This window comes from Rhinolophus sinicus, chromosome 5 (genome assembly GCF_057876585.1).
Source record: "Rhinolophus sinicus isolate RSI-liver-muscle chromosome 5, RSI-T2T, whole genome shotgun sequence".
In the NCBI taxonomy this organism is placed as follows: Eukaryota; Metazoa; Chordata; class Mammalia; order Chiroptera; family Rhinolophidae; genus Rhinolophus; species Rhinolophus sinicus.
The window spans coordinates 17,646,003-17,673,318 of NC_142505.1; the positions used below are offsets into that span (position 1 = coordinate 17,646,003).

The 27,316-nt window shown below is 38.2% G+C and overlaps 1 long non-coding RNA gene across 2 annotated transcripts in view; it reads right to left on the reverse strand.

Annotated features, from left to right (window-relative positions):
- Positions 1–27,316, reverse strand: part of LOC141567182 (uncharacterized) — a 51,605-nt gene that overhangs the window by 17,194 nt on the left and 7,095 nt on the right. The window contains exons 2-4 of one of the 2 annotated variants that reach the window (XR_012489626.2): positions 23,387–23,546; positions 12,311–12,425; positions 7,285–7,355 (exon numbers count right to left, since the gene is read on the reverse strand). This is a non-coding gene — a long non-coding RNA (uncharacterized LOC141567182). Of the gene's footprint in view, positions 1–7,234; positions 7,356–12,310; positions 12,426–23,386; positions 23,547–27,316 lie in introns of those variants that run through there. The other variant, XR_016021280.1, reaches the window with a different exon arrangement.

The window sequence follows — 27,316 nt, forward strand, 5'->3', positions numbered from 1 at the left end:
GGGAAAGCCACCACAATATTTCATTAAAATCATAAACTACATACACACCATTTCTAGTATAAATCACCACTGGAGGTTTAGAACACACAGGAAGTGCATCAGGACACCGATGTAAACAAAATCGTCTTTATCTTGTTAGCATGATTATGTGTCAATTGCTAAACTTCTTCCCAATAAGTTAATAAGAGAGAACATCGAAGACAATTCAGAAAAAGTAGAGGAAATGAAGGGGGGTGGAGTTCAAAGAGTAGTCCTATCAGATGTTAAAACATACAAAATAAAGGAAGAAATGTGTGGACTGATGAAAGAGTAGACAGCCAAATGGAATGGAACAGGTAGGTATGATAAAGGAGACATAAAAAATAATTGGATAAAAGAAGATGTACAAATGACCAGGAACCACAGAAAAGATGCTCAACATCATTGGCCACCAGGGAAATCAAAACCATGATGAGCTACCACTTCACACGCAGTAGAAGGTCTATAATAAAAAGGATAATAATGAGTGTTGGCAAGGGTGTGCAGAAATCCTAACACTGTTACTGGGAATGTAAAATGGACCGCCTCTTTAGAAAACAGTCTAGCAGTTCTTTAAAAGATTAAACATAGAATTACCATTTGACCCAGCAGTTCCACTCCCGAGTATATATTCGAAAGAACTGAAAACATATGTCCACATAAAAACTTAAACATAAATGTTCATAGCAGCATTTTTCATAATAACCTCAAAGTGGAAACAGCTCAAATATCCATCAACTGCTGAATGGCTAAATAAAATGTGGTATATCTATACAATGGAGTATTATTTGGCTATAAAAAGGAATGAAGCATTGACACATGCTACAACATGGATGAACTTTAAAAACATTATGCTAAGTGAAAGAAGCCAGTTACCAAAAACCCACATATTGTATGATTCTTATTGTATGACATGTCCTGAACCGGCAAATCTACAGAGACAGAAAGATTAGTGGTTGCCTGAGGCGAGGGTGATTGGGGAAACCTGGGCTGGGGGTAATTGCTAAAGGATACAGGGTTTCTTTTGGGGGTAATGAAAATGTTCTAAAATTGTGGTAATGGTTGCATAACTCTGTGACTATACTAAAAACCACTGAACTGTACACTTTCAGTGTGTGAATTGTATGGTATATGAAATATATTTCAATAAAGATGTTACAAAATAATTGGGGAAAGGGGAGATGTTGCTTTGGAAAATGGATTAGCCACTTGAAAACAAAATCAGTTTAAACCCTTAATATTAAACTTTGAAGTCATTTTCAAATAAGCCAGAATTAAATATAAAAAGTTAAAAAGGTAGAAGAAGAAAACTACATATCCACATGCAAAAGAATGGAATCAGATCCTTACATTACACCACATACAAAACTTACTAAAAATGGATCAAAAACCTAAATGTAAGAGCTAAAACTATAAAACTCTTAGAAGAAAACATAGTGGAAAGGCTTCATGACAATGGAATTGGCAGTGACTTCTTGGATATGATACCAAAAGCACAGGCAGCAAAAGGAAAAAAAAAGTAGATAAATTGGTTCATTAAAATGTAAACTTTCATGCATCAAAGGACGCTGTCAGAGTTAAAAGGCAACACATGGAATGGGAGAAAATATTTGAAAATCATATCTGTAAGGGATTAGTGTCTAGAATATATAAAGAAACCCTACAACTCAACAACATAAAAACAAACGAACTGATTTAAAAATGGTCAAAGGACTCGAATAGACATTTCTGTAAAGAAGATACACAAATGGCCAATAAAATGATCAGTATCACTAATCATTAGCAAAAGGCAAATCAAAACTACAGCGACACACCACTTCACACCCATTATAATGGTTATCAAAAAATCAAAAATAACAAGGAATGAAGATGTGGAGAAATTGGAACTCTTGTACATTGCTGGTGAGAATGTAAAATGGCACAGCTATTGTGGAAAACAGTATGGTGGTTCCTCAAAAAAAAAAAAAGTTAATCATAGAATTGGCACATGAACAAATAATTCCATTTCTAGATATAGCCAAAAGAATTGAAAACAGGGACTTAAACAAATATCTGTACACCCATGTTCATAGCAGCATTATTCACAATAGCCAAAAGGTGAAACAACCCAAATGTCCATCAACAAAATACAATATATACATACCACGAAATATTATTCAGCCTTAAAATGAAAGGGAATGCTAACACATGCTACTACACGGATGGACCTTGAGGACATTATCCTAAGTGAAATAAGTCAGACATGAAAAAACTTGAATATAATTTTTAAAATCCTAAATGCTGCTGCTGTGCTATTATAATATGTATTACAATCATGGGTTTTGTTGTTTTTTTTCCTTCTCTGGGGAAGAAAAAGCTGCAGGCTTTTCTTTCTTATTATAGTTAAGTGATGTTTGGTAGGTGAGGTCAGCTAATTTTCTTAACTGTTTTAAAATCGAGGCGAGTTGTGTTTACTGGGCCACGATTTAATATACCTACTAGAAATATACAGGGACTGATTTAAAAACATAGAAACGGAACCTAATAAGCGTGGGTAAGAGTTACTGTCGCTGAGAAATGAAAAGGAGTAGTGGTCTAAACCAGCCCAGGCAGCTGGTTGAGAACCACCAGTGCTTTGGGTAGGAAATTGCAACAATTGAATCCCCAACTGCAGGCAGCCCTCCTCACCCCTGGGGAGCCACAAGACAGGGGAATCTACATCAATGTCAGAGTCCTCTTATGGGAGTCGGTGAGGAGCCAATCATGGGCAGCAGATAACACAAACACGCTGATCATTCAGAGAAAACGACCCCGTGTGGACAACACCTGGCACAATAGCTTATGCAGAAAGTGAAAACTTGGGTGTCCAGAGGGATCCACTGAGGAGGTAAAAGGAAAGCCTCAGCACTTGACTAAGGTGGGACCAGAAGGAACCAACCTAGATCCTCCTCTAAAACATCCCCTGCCAGACGTGATGGACCAGGTTCTGCCCTAAAGAAAATGAGCAAACTGAAACAGAGCCCTAGGTCGTCTCAAAATATATGCACCATAGCTCCTTGGAGCAATTTTACAGCAAACCCAGAGGGACTCAAATCGCTTTCTTTCCTAGACAACCTGTAATGACTTCACCTGCTGGCTACTTGTTGGGCTAACAAATAAACACTCTGGGCTAAGAGTATTTTGGTGGTAAGAGTGAGTGAGTTGGTGACACCACTTTCTGAGGATGAATTTAATGAACTTGTTTTCCTAAAACAGAGGTCAGTGAGGGGATGGGAGTTTTGAAGGGCAAGGAGGAGAAGGCAGGGCAAGAGGAGGCCAGGAACGAGAAGGAGGATGGAAAGATGTTCAGAGAGGGAGGTGTGAGAATAGGATCAGGAAAGCAGTTAGGAAGAAAAGGCAAGATGGGCTATAGAAAGGGAGAGGCAAAAGTAACAAAAAGTATACCCATAAGATTTTTGTTCAGATGCGTATGCCTTTACAACCCTTGCACAGCACGGATATTGTTCAAATCTTGACTTTGTGTCCACCATGTTAGACTTAGCATGGTTTCTAGACTAGAGAAAATGGACTTCTGTGTCTTCTATTTATACAATTATTTTAGCTCATACATGAATTGTTTTCACCTATGTGATACCAACCAAAAAACTGAAACATAAATCTCATTTGACTTAATTTTCCCCCCTCATAAAATAAATGTGGTTTCACAAAGACCCAGATATGTCTCCTTCTATTTAGAGGAATAAGATCTTGTTTGGAGGTCTGGCATTATTCCGAATAATACCGCTATGGCTAGAGGCACCCATAATGATCCAGAAACAGTCACACACTTGGATGAAAGCAGAAATTGGCTTTGGAGCAAAAGGGAAATTACCTGCCCTGAATAACTAAAACAATTCTGAAAAAGAACAAAGTTGGAGAATTCAAATTCCTGATTTCAAAACTTACTACAAAGTTACAGTAATCAAAAATAGTGTGATATTGACATAAGGATAGATAATAAATCAATGGCATAGAGAGTCTGTAAATAAACCTACATATTTATGGCCAACTGATTTTCAACAAAGGTGTAAAGACCATTCAGTGGGGCAAAGAATATTCTCTTCAACAAACTGAGCTGAGACACTGAATATCCATATGCAAAAAAATGAATCTGGATCCCTATCTCACACCACATAACAAAAATTAACTCACAATGGATCCAAAACCTAAATGTAAGAGCTAAAATCATAAAACCCTTAAGAGAAAACATGGGATTAATATTTATGACCTTGGATTTGGCAATGGATTCTTAAATATAACACCAAAAGCACAAATAACAACAAATTAGATAAATTGGACTTCAGCAAAATAAAACCACTTCTGGGTGGCCAATTAGCTCAGTTGGTTAGAGCACGGTGCTCTTAACAAGGTTGCTGGTTCGATCCCCACATGGGCCACTGTGAGCTGTGCCCTCCACAACTGGATTGAAACAACTACTTGACTTGGAGCTGATGGGTCCTGGAAAAAACACACTTAAAATACATAAAAGTTTAAAAAAAATAAAAAATAAAAAAATAAAAAACATTTCTGTGTATCAAAGGACATTATCAGAAAAATCAAAAGACGACCTAGACAATGGGAGAAATTACTTGATAAAGAGCTAGTATCCAGAATATACATATAATAAAAAACCCTTGCAATTCAACAATAAAAAGACAAACAACTCAATTTTAAAATGGGCAAAGGACTTGGATAGACATTTCTTCAAAGAAGATGTACATATGGCAACAAGCACATGAAATGATGCTCAGCATCATTAGTCATTAGGAAAATGCAAATCAAAACCACAATGAGGTATCACTTTACACCTACTAGGATGGCTATATTAAAAAAAACAACCCGGGGCCAGCCTGGTGGCTCAGGTGGTTAGAGCTCCATGCGCCTAACTCCGAAGGCTGCCGGTTCGATTCCCACATGGGCCAGTGGGCTCTCAACCACAAGGTTGCCAGTTCGATTCCTCGAGTCCCACAAGGGATGGTGGGCTGTGCCCCCTGCAACTAGCAACGGCAACTGGACCTGGAGCTGAGCTGCGCCCTTCACAACTAAGACTGAAAGGACAACAACTTGACTGGAAGTACACACTGTTCCCCAATAAAGTCCTGTTCCCCTTCCCCAATAAAATCTAAAAAAACAAAAAACAAACCCCAAAAACAGAATCAGAAAATAACAAGTTGTTGACAAGGATATAGAGAAATTGGAACCCTCATACACGGTGGGGGAATGCAAAATGGTTCAGTCATAGTGGAAAACTGTCAGCTCCTCAAAAAGTTAAACATAGACCTTACAATTTCACTTCCAGCTGTATACCAAAAAGAATTGAAAATAGGCACTCAAACAAATACATATACGCTTTCATTGTAGCACTGTTCATTATAGCCAAAAAATGGAAACAGCCCAAATGTCCACCAACAGATCAAGAGATAAATTATGGTATATACATACAATGAAATTTTATTCAGCCATAACATAATATGAAGTACTTATACATGCTACAATATGAATGGCCTCAAAAACCTTTTACTAAGTGAAAAAAGCCAGACACAAAAGGTCACATATTGTTTGATTCTATTTATAGGAAATATCTAAAATAGACAAATTCACAGAGACAGAAGGAAGGCTGGTGGTTTTCAGGAGCTGAGGAGAGCAAGGAGAAACTGCTTATAAACAAAGGGTTTTCTTTAGAACGAAGGAAATTTTTTGGAACCTGATAGAGGTAGTGATTGTACAATATTATGAATGTACTAAATGCCACTGTATTTTCACTTTAAAATAATTTCATATAATGTAAATGTCACCTCAATGTTATTTTTAACAAGGGAAATATGTATTACAAATCACATTTTGCATATTTTATCCTGAGAGATTATAGCCAATATCTGACTAAAACCTATTGACCTGAATTGTGTCAAAAACTAAACTCACTGATTTCATCAACTTGATTGTCTTTTCTCCTCATGCCATTTTCAGTTCTTTCCAGTTCTCTGTGAGAGATTAGAATCACTGTGGGCAGAATCAGGGGAAACTAGAAGAAGAAGAACTCCTGGTGGGGTGATCACTGACTGGGGGCTACATTACCAGTAAAATCTCTCTGATTATATAAGTGTAGTGACAAACTGAACCCCTGAACGAAGCTTTCTAAGTAAAGTGACTTCATAAACATGACATCTTTTATAAATATAATGACTTTTTACTTAAGTATAATGGCATTCTATATTACCTAAGACAATCTGTCAGGATGTCTATAAATTACTTTAAAATGCTTTGACCTAGGGTGTGATGAATTAGGTTGAACCATGAAAAACTGCAGATATTCAAGTGTTTGCCCTACACATCTGGCAATTTCATATGGTTTGACCTAACAATTGTATGTTAGCTTCCACCTACAGCACATGCACAGAGTCAGTAGCTTTAGTCGTACGAGTACCCTAGAAAGGGATTTAATAATTTAATCAGAAGACCACGTTCAATTCAGTTTTAGACATGTTGGATTGGAAAAACCTGCAGACTATCCAACTGCAGATGTTCAGGAGGCCAATAGGTGTAAGACTCTAGAGCTTAAGAGAAAGATTTGGGCTGGAGATGAAATCCTAGAGAAATCAGCACCGATTTGGTAAATGGAGCTATGGGATTAGATGAGCTCTCTCAGAGAGAACCTTCACATGACCTTGGTGGAAACAAGGTAAAAAAAACAACAACACACACACAAAATTGTCTCTTTATGGACAAATCACCAATTTGTCAAGGTAGTAAACTTGGTGAGTGACTTAGATTTTCTTTGAAACGTTCTTATGTTTTTGATTTCCAATAAACCTAACTGCTTAGACTACCAAATGGTCCACGTGATAAGTTACATATGTGTGCTATTCTGAGAAAGGCACCCAAGTGTTAATAGTGGCAGTGGCAGAGACTGACAGGAGCCCCCTGTAATCTTTCTCTTCTTCCTTAGTAATAAGAACCCTGATCTTTAACTTGGTTCCTTGGTGCCCAGATTACTAATTCAATCTCATTACTTATAGTTCTATTCAGATGGTCCATTGCTTCTGGAGCCAGTTACATTAGTTTGTGTCTTTCTAGGAATTTGTCCATTTCTTTTAGGTTATATAATTTGTTGGCATACAACTGTTCATAATATTTCCAATTCTTTTTATTTATATTAGGTCTGTAGTAATGTTTTCCCTTTTATTCCATGTGGGGAGAGGGAGATGTGAATAGGGTAAATTAACATGCCACAAAGCTCACTGTTCTTACCAGGATTCAGCCACTTTTCTTGAATAAATGCTTCTCGGATTATTGTAAGACTTCGATTTATAGCCAGCATTCTGAAAAAGATTTTGATAATTTTTGCATGTGTTCTCATTACTTACTTTTACAGAGGAGTGGATTTTCAGAGGTCCTTATTCTGTCATTTCCACTGATGTCGCTCCCTTACCTAGCTAAAAGTTCTATATTCCCCACATTCCCTGGAAGCTATGTGTAGCTGTGTGAGTCGGTTTTGGCCAATGAGTTATAAAAAGTATTGCGTGACAGGTGTGGGGAAAATACCTTAAAAAATATCTGGTATGTGCCCTTTCTTCCCTTTTTGTTTCCTTCCTCAATCTGCTACCTGGAATGTGAATGTAAGCGCTGGAGCTCTGGCAGCTACTTTGGACCATGAGAATGAGGGCCACACCCTAAATATGGCGGAGTGGAGAGCTAGAAATAGATGGGTTGTGATGACTTTGGAGCCACCATACAAGCTATAAACAGTCTGTCTCTGGACATCTTATATTAGAGAAACATCTTCCTTATTTACTATTTAAAAATATTTTATCCCCTGGTAATTATAGCTGAAATTAATACTGACTCATAGAGTAGTCATCATTGGATTGTAAAAGTATTAACGGTTTTTACCTTTAAAAAATATTTTTGTATTGTCTGATTTTTCATTACTTTTTTAGTCAGAAAAAAGCTATTTACATGGAAATATATATGGTGATACTAATGTATACTGAAACATACATATATGTATTTAATATATAAACATATAGATACAAAAATATATATTTGTATATATATTTATTCATATGTTCATACATTTTCATCTTTTTATGTTTTGGAGAGTTGAAAACTGGCTTCTATTATTTGGTCATATGTCAGATGGATGCATTTCCAAAACAATTGGAACATAATCACAATTAGTCAGTCAAGTAAATCAAGGATTCAGTCCCAAGACGTTGTTTAAATTGCAATGGATGGGGGAGGCAAAGATGGGTTGGAGCTAGAGATTATAATATGTGGGAGATAGGGGTGGATGGAAATTGGAGAAAGACATGCTAGTAAAACAAGGAGCATTGACACATACCAGCAAAGCAAGACCTGAACTCCCTCCACCCCTTCTTTTATGAAGGGAGAGAACCCATGCAGATCCAGGGACTCTAACGTTATTTCAGTGTTCATATAATCTTTATTATAATGTTTTATTCCTATCTTCTCTGACTACTACATAATTACAACCAGGCAAGCCAGTTCTCCACCCAGAATCATTAGGGAGGAGGCAGCCTGGAATAATCTTGAAAAAGAAATAAACATATGATTCAAGCTAGATGACTGCCACACTTGCCTCTGGGTAAATTATAAGGGAATATGGTTTAGATGAGATTAGAAACAAATGATCAGAATGAGCATTTCTTTAATTTCTTCTGAGAATAAGAATTTTGAGCCTCTCTCTGGAACTTTCTACCTGGTAATAGAATGGCCAAATCTTTCATGTTCTCTTTTCCTAGTATTTTGTTTTTATCAGCTATATATTGTTTTTATCAGCCATATATATATATATATATATATATATATATATATATATATATACATATATACACATATTTATATAGCAAAATAATAGTAAAAATTTCAAAATCATCCCTCCTTGACCTATGATTCTATTCTCTAGAAACAACTGCATTCAATACTTTTATTTGTTTATTCTTTTATTGGTTGCATATTTCTAAATAATATGCTTATTATGTTACTATTTGATTTGTCAAATTTAGACATCATTTATAGCTGTCTGAATCAGTTTCAAGTCAGAGAAATAAAACCCTCATCAGATTACTTAATAGAGAAAATGTAATATAGCTGTAAAGGTGTTGGAACTGTAGTTCTCAATTGGGGGTGATTTCGCTCCTCAGGGAACGTTTCCCAATGCTCTGACAATGTCTGGAGACATTTTGCTATCACAACTGAGTGGAGGCTACTAGTATCTAGTGGGTAGAGTCTGTCCATGAATATTGCTAATCATCTTATAATACACAGGACAACCCCCACAACAAAGCATCATCCAGCCTGAAATGTCAATCGTGTTGAGGTTGAGAAACCTTGGATCAGAAGATCTGGAAGGATAACCAGGGGACGGGGAGGCAACCCTAAGTTTGGCAACTGTAGGAAACCACTATCACCTCCAGAGCCAGCAGGTCAGTGGGAGAAGGCAGTGCTCACAGAGGCCATCAGAGGAAGCAACAACCCAGGTAGGATAGCTTGGCAGGAGAGGGAAGAGAATGTTCAGAGGAAGCTGAAGCCATAGAGAAATAGCCACCACCAGAGATGTTGCCCAAGGCAGACAGAGTTAAAAGAAGACATATCCTGGCATCTCCTTCACTCCCACCCTCCAATTTCCTGGCATTTCCATGAGCTGAACTCAGCCAGAAACCAGTCATCAAGGTCTGGGTAGTTTACAGAAGTAGCCCTGTGCAATCGGAGTCCAAGAGGGGAGAGGCAGGGAGTGAATTAGAGAGCAAACAAGCAAATACCCAGCATACCTCCCCTTGATGAAAGATGAGAATCAACTTCTATTTAATGGCCACTTCCCTTAATACCTCTCTCTCTGTCTCTCCCTGTCTCTGTCTCTCTCTATAGATAGATATATAGATATAGATGATATAAATATAGATAAATTGATAGAAATAGATAGCTGTTACAAATTTCATTTGTTCATATTATATTTAGATCACTGAAAATGTAGAATGTTTACTCATATTAATGTTTTTAATTATAATGCAATGAGTAATGCTGTTTTTTTACTGTTTAATTTGTAATGCTGTTTAATTTACTCATGTTGTAAATGTTGATCATAGTTGTGTTTCCTTTCTTTTACAACCTTTTGTTTTTCTTGGTGTTAACAATAGCCTCTTTTTTTTGTTTGCTTAGTTTTCTATGTATAAATCACTAATTATTTTATCCATAAATTCCCCTTTAGGTCTATAAGGCTTCTTTAATCTTTTTTGATACATTTCTTCAAATGCATTGTCCATTAGTTTCTTTTCCCCCCAGTTATCTCCTTCCTGTAATCCCCTCTCTTTTTAGCCTCTGTCCTTCAAATATATCCATGTTTCCACATCTTTTTCTTTTAAAGAAAATTTTACCTCTTCTTAGCTTGTCTGTTGGTATCTTTCTGTTAATTACATTATTTTTCCAGTGACATAGTCACACAATAAATAATCAATGCCTTTCATTGGATCTGTTGTAGAATTAACGGTGGGCCCAGGATTCTTATACGTGTCTCCAGATGGGAAGCCCTGGGCTTAGTAGTCAAATCCAAGTACGTTGCCTGTATTTTTGTGCTGGTGTAGCCACTGTTGGTGTTCTGCCCTGATCCTCTGTATTATACTGGTGCCTTCATCCCCAGCTATTGCAAGTGTTGCTGTTCATGGCTCCAACTTGTACCTTTCTCTGGAGAATTATCCTTGGTCAATGGAGCCACCTTACTGGGAAATATCTGGGAGGCTATATTTCCCCTCAGGGCATAATGCAGCCAGTGACTGCCTGACAGAAGGATGCAAAACCTGAGCTCCCTTGCTTCAAAAGGGAACAGCTCTGTGGTATCAGTCACATTCCAGAACTCCCTATGGGATCAGGCTGAAATAAGACTTGAACTGAAACCTCATCTTTGTTTAGCCTCTTCCCCTCCTCTATCCTGCTTCCCTCACCTTCTTAGACGTTTCTCCTGAATGCACAACTTCAGTGTGTCTCACTCTTAAGAATGCTTGCCTCAGTCTCTGCTTCTGGGAACCCAATTTCAGACAATGGTGAACATTAGACATTTTTTGGCTTCCTAGCATTCCTTCTCCCTTCCTAATAGCACCAGAGTTTCTCTTTGGAAATAACCTCCCCGCCACTCTGTTGTGGACAGTCTTGATATGACTGTAAATCTAGGTACCTGCCCTTCCATCATGGAAGCTGAAAGGGGTTTGTGGAGGCTCCTTCCAGTAGACCCTTCCTCTCACTGCCTTGGTACAACAGACCCAGGCGTGTGACCTAAACTCAGCCAATTTGATACTCTCTCCAGGGATTAGGAATGTTGAGCGAATAATACAGAGAGAGAATGGCTCATTGCAGTTCATTTATCACATGACAGGCTCCTGCTAGTCTGTTTCTCCTTCTCGACCTTTCTGTGGCCCCTGCCTCTTAGCCTCCAACACCTTGGTTCCTACCCATTTCCAAGCTATTTGGTTAGCCTTTTGTCAGTGCTCCTGTAATTTCCCTTTTGTGTAAGGTCTCTCACTCAGGTTCTTTTACCTATAACCTAAAGAATCATAAATAGTACCATTATCTTACTTTCGTTTGTCTAGTGCAGAGTAAAAAAAAAAACACATCTGTGACTAGATCACTAATTCAGGAGAATTCAGGGCTTCTGAGCTTGGGGGGTAAGAACCTACCTGCACCACTTTTCTCTTCAGGGAAGAGGTAGGAGTTTACAAAGCATCTCTTAACTGGGTAATTTATACTTCAATCTTATATGAGATGCTGGTTAGTTTCTCTTCTTAGAAAGACAGTGTTTTTCAGCCTCAAAATTATATACATCTCAATCTGAGACCTCCTCTCAGTGGGCATTTTTCCTTTCCTTACATGTTGATTCCTTTTTTTCCATTACTTTTCTTATATGTTCATGTAACAATCCTTAAAATAGAGCAATTCAATTGCATGAATACAGATATACTTCTTAATAAAAATATCTTCTGGACGAAAAGTCTTTCTTATCAGTGGAATTTTTACCCCAAAATTGTTCAATTTTTTTATTGTAGTGAAATAAATGAGCTCAACAGAAAAACCAAAATAGGCACACGATTCCAGAGGAATCTAAAGACAACAATTTAGTCTGAGTTACCAGGCAACTATCTCCCCAAGAATGCCATCAATTTGATTTTATAGAATAATCAGATGCCTGAGTTTCTGACTCAAGAGATCATGGGATAATAATGAATTAATCTTTTATGATTTAAAAAATATATAAGCAGAAACCTACCTTTCTCTTACTTGGCACATGTTTTGCTGTTTTTTCTTTTTCTTTCAGTTTCTTTGTTGTGTGTCTTCAAAGCAAGTAGGTTTTCATCTGTTTGGGATATTTTTGCTGGATCTTGCTGAAAGTGGGGATGGATGAAAGACCCGTGAATGTACTGATTTTTAGCTGTTTTAGAATGTGATTTTATGGTTGTTAAGACATTTTATCCACAAGGAGCTAAAGAAAAAGATTGCACATAAACATCACCTAAAATAATAGACATGAGAAATTCACCCTTATGCCTGGAAGCAAGGTCACTGCACATAAGCAGACAAGTTATTATTGGATTAAAAGCTGGGCAAAGAAACAGGGTACATAAAAGAGTTTTTTCATCAATATTTGGAAAAAAAATCCTTGTGGTAACAGTTGTCGGTTCAGGTACTTGTGTATCAAATTTCACAGTAGAGTTTTAGAAAAAGTTGCATGCTAATTCTCCATTTTCCTTTTGTCTGTACCATCACATGTTACTTTTTATTCATTTGCTCATTAGCAAAAGCCTCATTTGTGCAAGGGTCTCTGCTAGACACGAGTCTACTCTCCTGGAAGAGTCCACGGTTCCAGCCTTCAAGGCATTTAACCTCTAGAGATGGAAAAAGACTCTTGTTGTTGACTATTGTTGACTACTGATACTGGAGTAAAAATAGTAGGATTTACTGTCTGTGCCATTACGAATGGCCCACTACCTAAGGCTTTCTGAAGTTGTTAAACATATTATTTATAGTGTGAACTTGTTGTATTTTATTAGTCAGTGTTCTTGGCTGCAAACAACAGTGGAAACTAAACAGAAGGGTACTGTAGGAGAAGGATGTCAGGGGATCAAGCCTGTATGGCCAGGCGTGGTAAAGGGACAGCCCAAGAGCCTCTGGGGGCTGGGCATCAGGAACCCCACTGGCAGCCATACTCCAGAAGAGTGTATCAGCTACTGCTGCCGTTTCCCCGAAAATAAGACCTAGCCAGACAATCAGCTCTAATGTGTCTTTTGGAGCCAAAATTAATATAAGACCCGGTATTATATTATATTATATTATATTATATTATATTATATTATATTATATTATATTATATTTTTGCTCCACAAGACGCATTAGAGCTGATTGTCCAGCTAGGTCTTATTTTTGGGGAAACAGTATGTGTGATCCCTGGAGGAAAAACAAATGTAAACGCCTCTTGCTTTTGTTTATACTTTTTCTTCATCAAAGCTTCCTCCCAACTAATTAGTCTATCTATGTTTCCTAAATATAAAATATTTAATATACTAATTAGTGTTAAATAGCTTTAAGGTAAAAACCTTAATTCAACTTGAATTTAGGAGGTGTCTAAAACACCTATCAGGTTGGTGACCACATAGTCACAGCTAGTGAAGTGAACCATTTGGGCACCATCTCTGATTTCCCCAAATCATTATTCAGCCTTACTCCATCTATTTGCTTTCTTTCTGAACAACTCTCCTCTACACCTCCCACTGCCCAATTTCGATCTAAATTAGAAATTGTGGCAATTTGCAATTTAAGAATTTTGCCTAAATGAAGAGAAAATAACTGCACTCAAGATATAGTCTTTTTTTACACTGCTTAAATGAACCAGTCCTATAAGTAAGGAGAAATCAATTTGGGGATATTAAGTTAATGAATTAAACTATACACGCTGTTGCTACAATCCTTTCCAAGCATCTTGAGAGAGAAAGCCAGACATTTCACCACCAGAAATCAGGCTGTTGCCATCACCATAGAAAACCAGGCCAGCAGAAGGGTGTTCTCAGGCACAAAACAACTCGTTTTGCTGGTGGTGGCTTCTGTTGAGTCATCAGTTAGGCAACATGTGAGTATAAAATGTAGCCGTTAAAACAGGCAGAAACCCAGAGAAAAAAGGTTGGGGGGTTCTATCTCCTGCTTGTCAGCAGAGCAGCCTGTAGTTATTTTGAAGTAATGGTGAAAGGTCCAGCAAACAGAATAAGCCCTTTAAAGGATTTGCAGGTATTGCCACTATATTAGGAAGTCTGGGAAAGCCAGAGGCTTAGCAATGGGGCACGTGGACACAAAGAAAATACTTCTGTGTGTGTATGAGAAGAAAAATGGATGTGAACCCATAAAAACTGAAATGTTTTCATTTTCTATCATTTAAGAAGGATCTGTGAGAAAGGTGTCACATGAATTTAATAATAGAAAAATGGCCTATGAAAGACACCTTAACATCCGAGGGTGTGACAGAGAATGAGCAAAAGGCCTCTCCACGATGCCAAAGCATTACCTCATGTTGCCCTAGGGTGCCTCAAATGTACCCACGAAAGCAGAGAAACTGTCTGAACACGGGGTGCACACCCACTAACACAGCGTTTATTAACTTTTGATCTGCGAAAACAAAGCCATGTCCTCACTTTGAATATGGAAAAGCGGAAGACAACAGGCGCTTCTTTAGGTCTGTCGATTCTATCTTTGCAATAGCAAGACATGGCACCATTGATTGAGGACCTAAATGTGCCAGGCACTCTGCTGGGCCATTACACACGCTGTGTCATGACATCTCCTGGTCAATTCAGTGAGGCAGGTATTATCCCCACTCACTTTTTTACAAAGGAAACAGCCTCAGAGAAGTTAAATGACATGCCCAAGACCACCCAGTGGGTGGAGAGCAAAGATTAGGACACGGCTCCAACTGACGCCAAAGCTGACTCTCGGCTGCAAGGAAAAGCTTAGAACAACTGAGTCGTTTGCTGCCCCTTAGAGCTGCAGGAAGAGAGATGTCTGCAGCCTGTCCCCACCTTCCTTGCTACTTAGCATTTCCTTGCTAAGTGTGGTCTCCAAATCAGCAGCATCTCCTGGAGGCATCTTAAACCCGCAGACACCCAGGCCCCACCCCAGACCTACTGAGCTAGAATCTGTCCTCTGAAGTTTGAGAAGACTGACCACCTTCCTCACTGGTACATCTATTATAGGCCTTTAATAAAGTGCAATTTATCCTGTGGCAGAGTGCAACTCTGAGAAACTGTTTCTGTGCCCTGTGTCAAATATTTAACTTTTAAAAGGTTCCTTTTACTGAAAAGAGGGTGCCACTTCTGACTCCTTGCCAGAACTGAAATCTCCACCAAACCAGCAGGGGGAAGACGCAAGGGAAGTACCATGTTTCCCAAAAATAAGACGGGGTCTTATATTAATTTTTGCTCCAAAAGATGCATTTTGCTTATGTTCAGATGTCATCCTGAAAAATTATGGTAGGGCTTATTTTCCGGTTAGGTCTTATTTTCGGGGAAACACAGTATTTGAAAAGGTTTTGCTGATTAGTCTGGCCAGTTGCATTTACTGGCACCTGGGTAGTACAAAGTAATGCTAAATATTAACACCTAAAAAGATTAGCAGAGATTGTAGGAGGAGGATACTCATTGGGTTAAAGGTCACTTACTCACAAATCTCTTCAGTTCAAGGGAGCCTCAAACAGTCCTTGGGGAGGGGCCTCATCGTGGAAGTGACAATGTCCAATACCCATCATACCTGGAGTCCAAGTCTCCATTCAACAAACAAGGAAAGAACTAGCTGCCGTCACAAAAGCATTTTGCCTTTCCCAGTGTGGTCTTCATTGACTCAGTCTGACCCAATGGGCTATGTTCCTTCTGGTTTCTTTTTGCTCCTAGGCACTTCACCAAACCTGTGACTCTTCCACATGTAGGAAGGGAGGTATTTTAGCTCTCACCTCCCTTCTGGCTGGGGAACCATCATCTGGTCATTCCATCTTCTGTGTCATGATGTAATTTAATTTCTAAAAACAATCTAAGTCTGGAGTCTGATGGCCTGACCAAGTCTGGCCCGTCTGTGCTGCTCTTAGAGAGGCTTGTCAAGGGCTTGTTTACGTGTGTGCCAAGAGGAGTGGTAAATAGCTGCCAAAAATTGCAAGTGACTTAACCTCTTTGAGACTCAGTTTGCTTATCTGAAAAACAACCAAGAGGGTGTGGGAGGAAATCATCTCGGGTTCCAGCAAGCCTAAGGACTCTGATCCTTTATGTTGGCAGGCCTGGCTGCAACTTCACAGCCAAGGAGAGTTCCCTCTGTGTGTCACAGATTTCTACCAGGGAGCGCTGGTAGGAGGCAGCCCCTTGACTCTGTCCCCAGACGTTTGGCTTCTGTCATCCCACACCTGAGAGTACATCTTGACAAAATTCTCAGAGGTCAAGTGGTACGCACAAAAGTGTTCATCACAAATTCATAGAAGAATGGCCAAATGGTTTATGGTACATCCAGGTGATGGAACACGATTCAGACGACAGGGACATTTTGGAGAACTGTCAATGACCTACAGAATACCGGGGGTACCAAAAAAATATGTACACATGACTGTATTTGTCTTTTGTTATTGGTATATACTATTACAATTTTACACTTGATCTTAGCCAAAAAGCCGAGAAGCGATTACTATTACAATTTTAATAGTTTTTTCCTTTCTTAAAATGTGAATACATTTTTTTTGGCACCCTCTGTATTATAAAAGATCTGAATTTTATTTCTAATATATACTTGTAAATTTGTCTATTTTGTTTATATATTTACAAAAGATCAGAAAATGGAACTATAGTTGATTTTTCCTTCTCTACCTTTTATTTGTGTATTTTCTAAGCTTTCTACAGTTACTAGAAGTATGCATTATTTTTATAAACAAAAAAAGAAAATGAAAGTGTTCTCTCTCTTCAAGAGAAGGATAGGAACAGTACATAGTTGGGCCTCCTTCCTTATCTGCGAGAGCTCTAATGTGGGTACCAGGCACTAGGCTGGACATCTTATCCTCATTGGATTTATCTGTCATGGCCATCACCGGTAATCAGCATTGTCCTGCGTGAGCTACATGGAGATGATGCAGTCTGAGCCCTGTTCTTTCCTGTTTCTTGCCAAGTACTGCTGCCTCCGTTTTCTGCTGAGTGTCAGTGGCGTCATCTTCTGCCCAGACTTGTGCTGACTCTACAGGGAGAGGGTGACCTCATTTACTCTGAGTATAGTTGGAGAAGGGGGATGGGAATTGCGGATGGTGAAGGCTTCAATTCCAATTTGCTTTTGCTCCAAAGCCATGGCTACAGCTGGATTTTTTTTGCTACCTTACTTACAGGCAAACAGATCTTGCAAGGCAAAAATAGCCTTTCCAAAACACATCCTCTATATTTTACACGAGGAACACATGGCTTGTTTCTGAATCTGAGTTTGACTCTTGTAGCAGCTGCTGTCAGGGCCCCACCCATATGTCTTTTGCCTGCCTGGAGTCTTCCTTTGTCTCTCTGTTTGAGGACTTTCTCTGATCTAGGGTTGTTCAGGCCCCTCGAGGTCAGGCCAGAAGTGTCAGATAGTTAATGTCCCAGGAGCAACCTTCAATCACTGAGGGATGGGAACTGGTATATGAATACCTCAACTCTCTCGTCTCTCAGTGGGACAGTTTTGAGGCATGTTACAGCAGAGTCCTCAGCAGGATTAAGGCCCAACTGCTAATTAACATCTGCTTTACTGGCTCTCCACCCTTCCTTCTCCCTTAGCCATTCCCTCACTGTGGTCCTGAATAAACTACTTGCACCAAAATCCTTGCCTTAGGTCTGTTTTTTGGGGAATCCAAACTAATAGAACCTCGCTCCTTGTGTACCTGACAATGTTCTAGGGCCATTTAGAACAAAAGCATCACCTTTATCCCCCCTAAACCTAGGTGGTATTAGGGATATTAAGTTCATCCGCCCAGGCCAAAAAGCATGAAGGTGCCCTAAAAGTCCAGTGGTTAGGACTTTTTGGTTGGGTTTGAAACTCTCTAAGTTGGATATGTTTAACATCAGTTAAAAACCCTTCATATCAGTAAGGAGTGAATTGTTTCCTGTTACTACAAAGAAAGAACTCATTTTGGACACTGGCAGCAAAACAAAAGAGAGAACACACTTAATTTCCCTAAAGCTATGAAGGCATTTCCCCCTAGGCAGGCATGAGCTTTTAAATTATTGTGCCCTAAAAATAACATTCTCATCCCTGAAGGGCTATAGAAACTGAAGTGGGTTATTTTCATCCACCTCCAGAGCAGCTGCTCAGGAACTCTGAATGCTGGAGGAGATTATGCAATGACTTGGTTCTCTCTTCGACTTGGCAAAGTAAATCATTGTTCTGCGATGGGCTTTCAAGGTAACGTAACAGGACATTTGAGGATGTATACAGGGAGGGAAAGAAAGGGGTGCAGAGTAGAAAAGATGAAGAGAGGAGTAGAAGTCTGGATTAGAGTCAGGGCCTGTCTATCTTCCTGCTTACCTTTGTGAGCCGCCTCCCCTTTCCACTGGCACCAGGCTCAGGAAAGCCCGGAGCCTCTCTGCCGTGTTCTTCCGGTCTGTGATTTTCCCAAACTGCCCCTGGAACTGATCACTGATCTAGACTTGATCACTGATCTAGAGTCTACCACCGACTTACTAGTGTCCACCGCTGATCTAGAGTTAACCAATGACCTACCAGTGTCAACCACTGACCTAGAGTTGACCACTGACAAGTGTTTGGAAAACACACAGGCTTTTGAATTATCTATTAATATGCAGTCAAGAAACCCCAGCTTTGTGGAAGAAGCCACTGATGCCACAGTTGATTATAATTCAAGTCACACAGAGTTTTTTGAGTGAAGATTATGCAGATGTCACTAGAGTACCAAACCAGGCCAGCGCCTCCACAGGAAGCACCAGACCTTCTCAATGCTTGTTTAAAATGAAGCAGATTCTCCATTAGCTGTAACCATCTGCAGCCCACCCCTTTCTAAGAAGATTTTGAGCTTCTGAACAAGCCTACCATTACAGTACAGGAGACTGCATAATTGCAGAAAACTAGTGAGAACATGGGATGCACCTAGCTGAGGAGAAAGTGCAGAGTGGAGGGCATTGTATACTGATAGGGGAAAGGCATTTCTTAACCATTTCCCATTTAATATGGGCTCAATAAATATTCCTTCCAGAGTTGGAAGGGACATGAGATTATCCACTATTACTCCCTCTCATCCCTCAGATGAAGACTTTAAAACCCAGAGAAGTGAAACAATTTATCCAAGATTTTAGAGTTAGTTAGATACAAGTTCTAGACTGCACCCCAAAACCCTTATCTCCAGGAAAGCGATTATTCCTCCTAAAATATCACCAAGATTCTCAGTAAATTCTGAGCAGATCATATTATCACAACAATGCTTTGACCAAAGCAAAGAAATATTCTTGGATTAGTGAATCAAGATGCAATGCTGGTTGCTAGTTAAATCTGGCCTAGACTTCCACTGATTAACATCAAAATGAATCACTGGCTGTTCTGGGACCTGCATATTAGTACAGCAATTAGTGCAGTGAGAAGCCGCAGCTTGCACAGCAGCTATGGTCTTAAATCATAGTTACCATTGAACTATCTTGAATTAACCTTTGGAAAAAGCCTGAAATCAATGACTATGTAGTGTTAGACATACATGTTACTCTACGGAGCTATAGACACAAAACCAGTTTTCTAAGCCAGCTTCCCTTCAATGTAGGAACAGCCAGCTGTTTCTTCAACTGAACACAAGATCAAGTAGTTGACTTGAAATTAGGCTTCATGTTGTATGAAAAAAACGCATACTTTTATATACTAGAAGCATATTCAGTATGGCAAGATGTCCCCACCATGAGAGACAGGTAGACAGTGATACGCTGCTAAGCTGGCTTTCTAAATACAACACACTGATTTTTGGCATTTGCTGATATCCATTGTGCAATACTCCCACCATCGCCAATTTCAAGCTACCTATACGATGTCACTGAACATGGAGCTGGGAAGAGATGCACACATTGGCTCGAGCTCTCTACCGAGAGGCAAGGACCGAGAATGACTTAGAGGTCAGTAGATTCATATCTCTGTCATTCCAGATATTATGCTCCATGTACAGAACATCAGACACAATTGGTTGCACTATTTAATATTTTTGTTCTTTTGTTTTTTAATCAAATGCATTCATTTCAATCAATGTAGATCTTTGTATTAGTTGGGAACAGGCAAAATTCCTTACATTTTCATGCTCAAATGAGGTGGATCACTTGGATGATGTTCACCCAGGTCACTTGGAAATAAAAGTTTCATTGTGATGGTCAGGTGTCCTCCCATCTCCACCTCAGCCTCTGAAAAACTTCCAGATTCCTTACTGCCTTGGTCTCTCCAGATGAACAGAATGAGGAGTCACATTTATGCTGGTGGCAATTTTAATACCCCCAACCTGCACAAATGTGTGGTGTGTGGATGCTAAAACTTTATTTTCCATCACTTTGTTGGTGGATATTATTTATGCAAGGGAATAAAAGATATTATGTTAGCTGTATCTTACTAAAAATAAAAAGTAGAATTAGTGTAGAAACATTTGAATTTTATTTTTGACAAGCATATTCTTGACCTTTTTATTGAGATTAATAGGCATATATTAAAGTGTATAATGTATATTAATCTTAAATATACAGCTCGATGAATTTTTACCCTGCGTTGGTGACTGTGGAAACCCTATGTGTGGTGACAGTATCACAAAATAAAAGGATCCTGGTTCCCTGAGTCCCCACATGGAGGAGAACCCTGCTGACCTGCATATGACTTTGTACGATGTGCTAAACCAATGATATTTTGGGGTTTATTTGTTGCTACAGCATAGCCTAGTCTATCCAGACTAATACAGTTGGTGACATTAAGAATTGGGAAATTTTACATGAAAATCTGGATTTCTTACTTGTCTTAAGGAAAGGAAGATCTAGCAATGCTGGGCTTAAATTCCTAAATGGCAAAGTTTGTCTAGAGCTTTCCTATTTGGTTCCCCATCTTGGATGCACATTAACTCTCTATTTTATCACAGTCTGCACCATTTCCTCTAGTACACCCTGTCAATACAGCTAAATGTCAGTTACCACTTGGCGTCACTCTCACGTAGTAGTTTTTTTATAATCAAGAGGAAAGTGAATGATCTCTGCATGCATGTCTCTAACAAAAATGAGAACATTAAATATAGATCATGAGGGGTATGTATTTAAAGAAAATTATGAGAGCAGTGTTCTTTGTGGAAGAGAATATTTCTAAATGTTTTATGTGCACAATGTGTCTGTGTAAAAAGAAGAGAATGTAACATTCTATTCTAAAGTGGCCCATAGGAAGAATTATGATGGGTACAGAGCAAAAATGCCTGCTGAAAAACTTATTAACTGAAAAATGGGGCTTAAATTTCAATAGTGGTTCATTCTGATTGTGAATAAAATAAACAGTTCTGCTGTGAAATGTTGTTATATCTGAAGTAATAAAATTATAGCCCACTCACTTTATTCATTTGCTTGCCTAGTCCCTAGAGCCATTTGATCTGTGAAGATTGAAAGGGACAGTGTATAAAGAATACCTACCATGGTATGAAGAATATCTAGCTTGGTGACTAGCAGGTAGTTGATTCCAAAAATGCTAGTTTCCTTCCACTTAGTTTATTCATCTGAATTCCAGAAAAGGCTATTGGAATCTATTTCCAACTTTACTCTGAAATCCAGCAGTTCAATATGTACATATAATCAAGAAAGCCAACAAAATGGGTCGCAACTAACAAAGTGAAGAGAGAGGAGGGGAAAGCAGAGCAGGATGGGAGTGACTTCTTTATCAGGAGAGAAGAAAGAGATTGGAATTATTCAGTATAAAGGCTGAGAAGAGACATAATCAAAATTATAAAATCTTGGACAGAAAGTGTGAAAAGCAAGATTTATGTCCAATATATATTAACCCCCTTCCCTGGTCTACCTCTTTGGGAAAATAGTACTTCCCCATCCCACGATGTTGTGCTTGGCCATGTGGCTTGTTTTAGCCAATGGGATATGGGCAGAGCTGGCAGCACGTCAGTTCTATACTCAGGCCTCTGGAAGCTTCTGATTTCCACCAGTAGAAGAACTTGGCCCAGGTAGCCACTAGTCCTCAGCCTAGACCACAGAATGAGGCCTATGGAACAGACCCACAGTCTGGAACCAATTTCAGATGACCTACAAACTCACAGCAATTAATATATGCTTACTGTTATATGCCACTGAGTTTTGGAGTACCTTTTTATGCAGCATTCTTGTAGCAAAAGCTGACCACTGTGGAAGCATGTATGATGAAGAACTTTTCTAATTCCCCAAGCACCAGCACCAAGCATCTAGACACTGTTCTATGTAAAACTTCAAAAGATAAAATATTTCTATTTGGCACCTCTTCTTTAAAGCCCATGTTCTTACTCTTAATGTTCCTTCCCACCGTTGCCATAATTGTTTGATTTCATTCATGTACTTATAGGTAGATTTTCCTCATCCCATTATTGCCTCAAAATGAGCGGTCCTTGGGGCCATTTCTTCAGTGTGTTGCTTTCCCTTTAATGATAATAATTATGGCTGATAATAAATAGCACTTTCTATGTGGTGGGCATTGTTCCAAGTGCCTGACAAAGGTTAACTCATTTAACCTTCAAAGCCACCCTATGGGGTAGGTACTATTATTCATACCTCCATCTTGTAGATGAAGAAATTGAGGCACACAGAAGTAAAGTGGTGGTCCCAAATCCCACAGAGTTAGTAGGTAGAGTGAGAATTCAAGCTAGGTAGTTTGAACCTAGAGTCCAAGCTCTTCTTCCCCTATTGCGTTCTTTTTGATAGCAATGGGTTTCATGGATAAACTAATCTATATTAACATTAATTTGTTATCCCATATTAGTTGATTATTTCCTCAGTTAACATAAGGCCATAATTTGTTATCTGTAGAGAGGGCCCTGAGGAAATGAAGCTAACGATGGAATTTTGCCCTATGACAAGCCACTGAGGAGATCATTTGAAGGTGGTATTTTTTTTTATGCCCCTCAGATCACAAACACTCTAATTTCAAGGAAAGCCAAAGAATTAGCTAACTCAAAACTTGAAAAGAGAAATTTTGGGGAAAAAGTAAGTCAATCCTGTCTTGACAGTGTGTACTCCACGTGGGGAACAAGCTAATCAGATGGCTGTCAATGAAAACCCAAATATCACTTAGGGGCTCTCTTACCCTTACAGGTTTAAAATACCCGGCTTACCTTCTCCTTCCTGAGGCTGGGCAGCTCCAGTGCCTCACCGGGACTGCAGACTCTGCTTCCTCATGCTGTTTGGATCCTGGTCCCAGTGGTTACATGGCAGTTTCAGTTCTATTGTCCCTGCATCGTGTCCTGATACAAAGCTCCACCTCCCTAGTGGCTCCTGCCAAAATATTAATGAGACCATGCATGTGACTATTTTCCATGTTTACTAAACACACGTTAAGACACAGAGGAGGGGATCACATCGCCGATTATGTAGCCATCCGCCATCACATAACGCCCCAACCAGTTCTTCAGGTCACATCTCTTTCAAAAATCCTTACTTTCTATACACAGAGGTTTTGGTGGGTAACCCCCCAGCTCTGGCTGCTGCTTTCAAGAGGAACAAGCCATTTGTTTCTCTAGCTTTCAGCCACCCGTCCTCCTAGAACTCTGATAAATCCAAATTTCTCTATGTTGTTACAGTAAGAAATATTAAGGAAAATGGTGAGTGAAGATAACCTGATTACCATTCCCTCACAAGAAAATCTACTTATAGGTAAGTTGTTGAAATTAATAAAATAGTTCAGCAATATTGGTGGATATAGGATTGATATACAAACATTAATCGCATGCCAATACACCAACAGTTACATAACCTTATTATTATATTAAGGAATAATAATAAATAATAAATGAATCAATATATATTTACAAAGTTTCCATTTAGCTTATTTGCAAAAACTACAGGATACCTAGTGATGTCTAACAGATGATATCCAATAGAAAAATCTAACTGTTCCTCTGAAGAAGAGTAGATGAAATAAACTGTGGTTTTTTCATACAATAGAATACTAAATAGCAATTAATATGAATGATCCAAGATCCATTTATAATGCTATATGTCTCAATCTTAAAATATAATATTGAGTAAAAATAGCAATTTGAAAATGTACACATAATGTACAATTTATATAAACATACAAAACAATTGAATGTACGAATATATATTTGCATAGAATGAAATTCACCTGTTTTTAAGATAAAGACTACCTCTAAGGGAAAAAGGATTAGAAAAGGATGGAGAGTGGGCTTTCTTTAAAAAATTCTCAAAGGGAAAGACTTTCTATGGTGATAATACATTACTTTTATATAATGTTTATATTATATTGTTAATGTATATTAATGTATCAATAAGTATTGGTATTATTACATTTTTGTATTTATATATTTGAAATATTTTATAATTAGTAATCAAAATGGAGATTTTTATATGGGTTCAAAAAGGATTTCAATAACATTGAAAAGCTTTTCATATTTTTTAATAACTTTTTTGCTCTAAACCTATTTTGATATATCCAAGACAAAAAAATTTTTTTTTTATCCCTGAGCAGGAAGTTAGAGAAACTAACAAAATGTAGTAAAATAAGACACAAAACTCCTTGATTGGAATTTTATGATGATAGAAAGGTCAGATTAGATGTGCAATAGTTTACCTTTACTGTGAGAGGTTTTTAGGTAATCATGAGACAGGGCAAGTCACTTAACACTTCTACCCCTCAGTTTTCATTTCTAGTGGCTGAACTCTGAAATCCCTTCCAGCTCGAAGGTTTTCTGAGATTCTAGAACTCTAAGCTCTTTGTGAGAGCTTAGAACTCAGATCAGTTTGCCAGGAGTTGCTCTCTCCTGGCAAAAGTTAAAAGCAGTCTCCTTCTGTCATCTGGAGAGAATCAAGCAGGGAAGGCTCAGAATACAGAGGACAATGCGGAGAGGAAATCGACACCCTGACTTGGCAGACCAGTTAGGAACCAGCTGGAGCAGGGATGCTGAGCATGTCAGTCCTGTAGGTAGGACAATGATTGTTCTGCCCTCTTGGACAACAGCAATGTTTCACACAAGTGTATTTACTTTGTTTTTAAGTATTGGGCTTTACATATATATCTCGTTACTTGTAGTAAAAATTGATGATAATTTAAATATATACTATAAATCCAGTAGTTGCATTTTTCTTTGAAATGATTAGTATGATGGTATTGTAGTTATGTTTTTTTAAGAAAAACAGTCCTTATTTTTTTTAAAGATACGTATTGCAATACTTATGGATGAGATAATACCATGTCTTGGATTTGCTTTAAAATAATTCAGAGATGGAGGCAGAGGATGAGAATCAAACTGAAATAAGATTGGCCATGTGCTGTTAACTGCTGAAGTGGAGTGATGGGTATGTGCGGGTCGTTATACCTTCTCTCGACTATGATGTATGTTTGAAATTTCCCATACTAAAATAGGCAAAAATAATACTAGTAAAATAAAATGCTTTATGAGCTAGTTTCTCTTCTCAGTTATTTACACTTGCTGAAATTCTACCCCCTCTGACTTAGGCCCCACAACTTGCCTTGGGCATTTCCCAATCTATTCCCACAACATCTGGTATGAATTGATTTGCTTGCCATGCAATGATAAACTTTTAAATCAATGTTGAAATTGATTTCATAATGATAGAATTCTAAGAAGTTTTCAAAGAAAATTGGAATTTTTGTCTTTTTCAGGAAGGGAAACTATTACAGTCTCCATACTGGATGAACCAGTAAATCATTTCTTTTAGAAAAACTGAACTTAGATTTGTGAAGCACCTATAATATGTCAGCTACTGTTTGAATACACTATTTTTTGTTTCACAAAAATTGATTCAATTAGAAATACATTTTATTATTCTTCATCTTAGAGGTGAGGTAGCTTGACCCTGTCAAGGTCATGTTGCTAACAAGTTTGGAACCAGGATTTTTTTAGTTCATAGGTAGATAAATCCAAAAACCTGTGTTCTTTGTACTGTATAATCTTGGTTTGTGGTCCAGCAGTATGAAAACCCACCTGGAAGCTTTCAGAGATGCAAGCTCTCAGGCCCCACCCCCAGTCCTACTAAATTAGAATCAGCATTTTAACAAGGTTCCCCTGGAATTCATGTGTACATTTAAACCATTTAAACACTGAGAAATACTACTCTACGAAACACCTTATAAATTTATCTCAAATAACGATAAACATTTTGCTAACATTCATTGAGTCCTTACTGATGTCAGATTTTGTATACTCCTAAATCTAATTATTAGAGTTGAAGAAATTCAGGCCCCAGAATTTAATGCCAAGGTCACAAAGTACGTGGCAGAGTCTAGATTTGAACTCAGATTGGTCTGATTTTGGACCCATTACCCGATGTACCTCACTCCAAACATTGAATCCATTTTATTTCATCTAAATGATGCAAGTTAGTTGTCTATATCACTCAATTTATCACTAACATTGTTTAATCCAATATTTAGGTTTGATAGTGTGGACAGAGTCTCAAATGTCAGACTCAATATAATATTGCTATTTAAAACAAAATTTTAAGCCATAAAATCATATAGCCAATATACTTAGACTAGAGCCAGTGTATCCAAATAAAAATATATTAGGGTGAAAACTCTAGTAGGTTTTCTGGCTATTCCTCATTTACAAAAGGGTGAACTGAAATATAAGATGAGCTTGACTCCTCAAAACAATCCCGAGATTTTCTGAGGAAGGATCGGAAAGGACATTCTGCTTCTCAATTTCATTTTTACATTACTAGGCAACTATGACTTTAAGTTTCCTAGTAGTAAAACGTCTAGGATGATTAGAATCTCCTTAAACCCCTTCAAACAAACAACTCTTTTATTTTACATGGTGTAAAATAACTGAATCATTTTGCTTATAAGAAATTTCCCGCTGGGCAACTCTTTTGTCCTCTTTCCTATCTGGGGGTAAAAAAGAAACATACCTAATGTTTTTGTTGGTATATTATAGCAATATAATAGTTATAATTCTCAACTTACTTCTAGTAAAAGCAATATGAAACCATAATTAACTCTAGACTAAAGTAGACTAAATTGTTATAAATATGAAGTATCCTGCAGCTACAAAGAGCAGCAC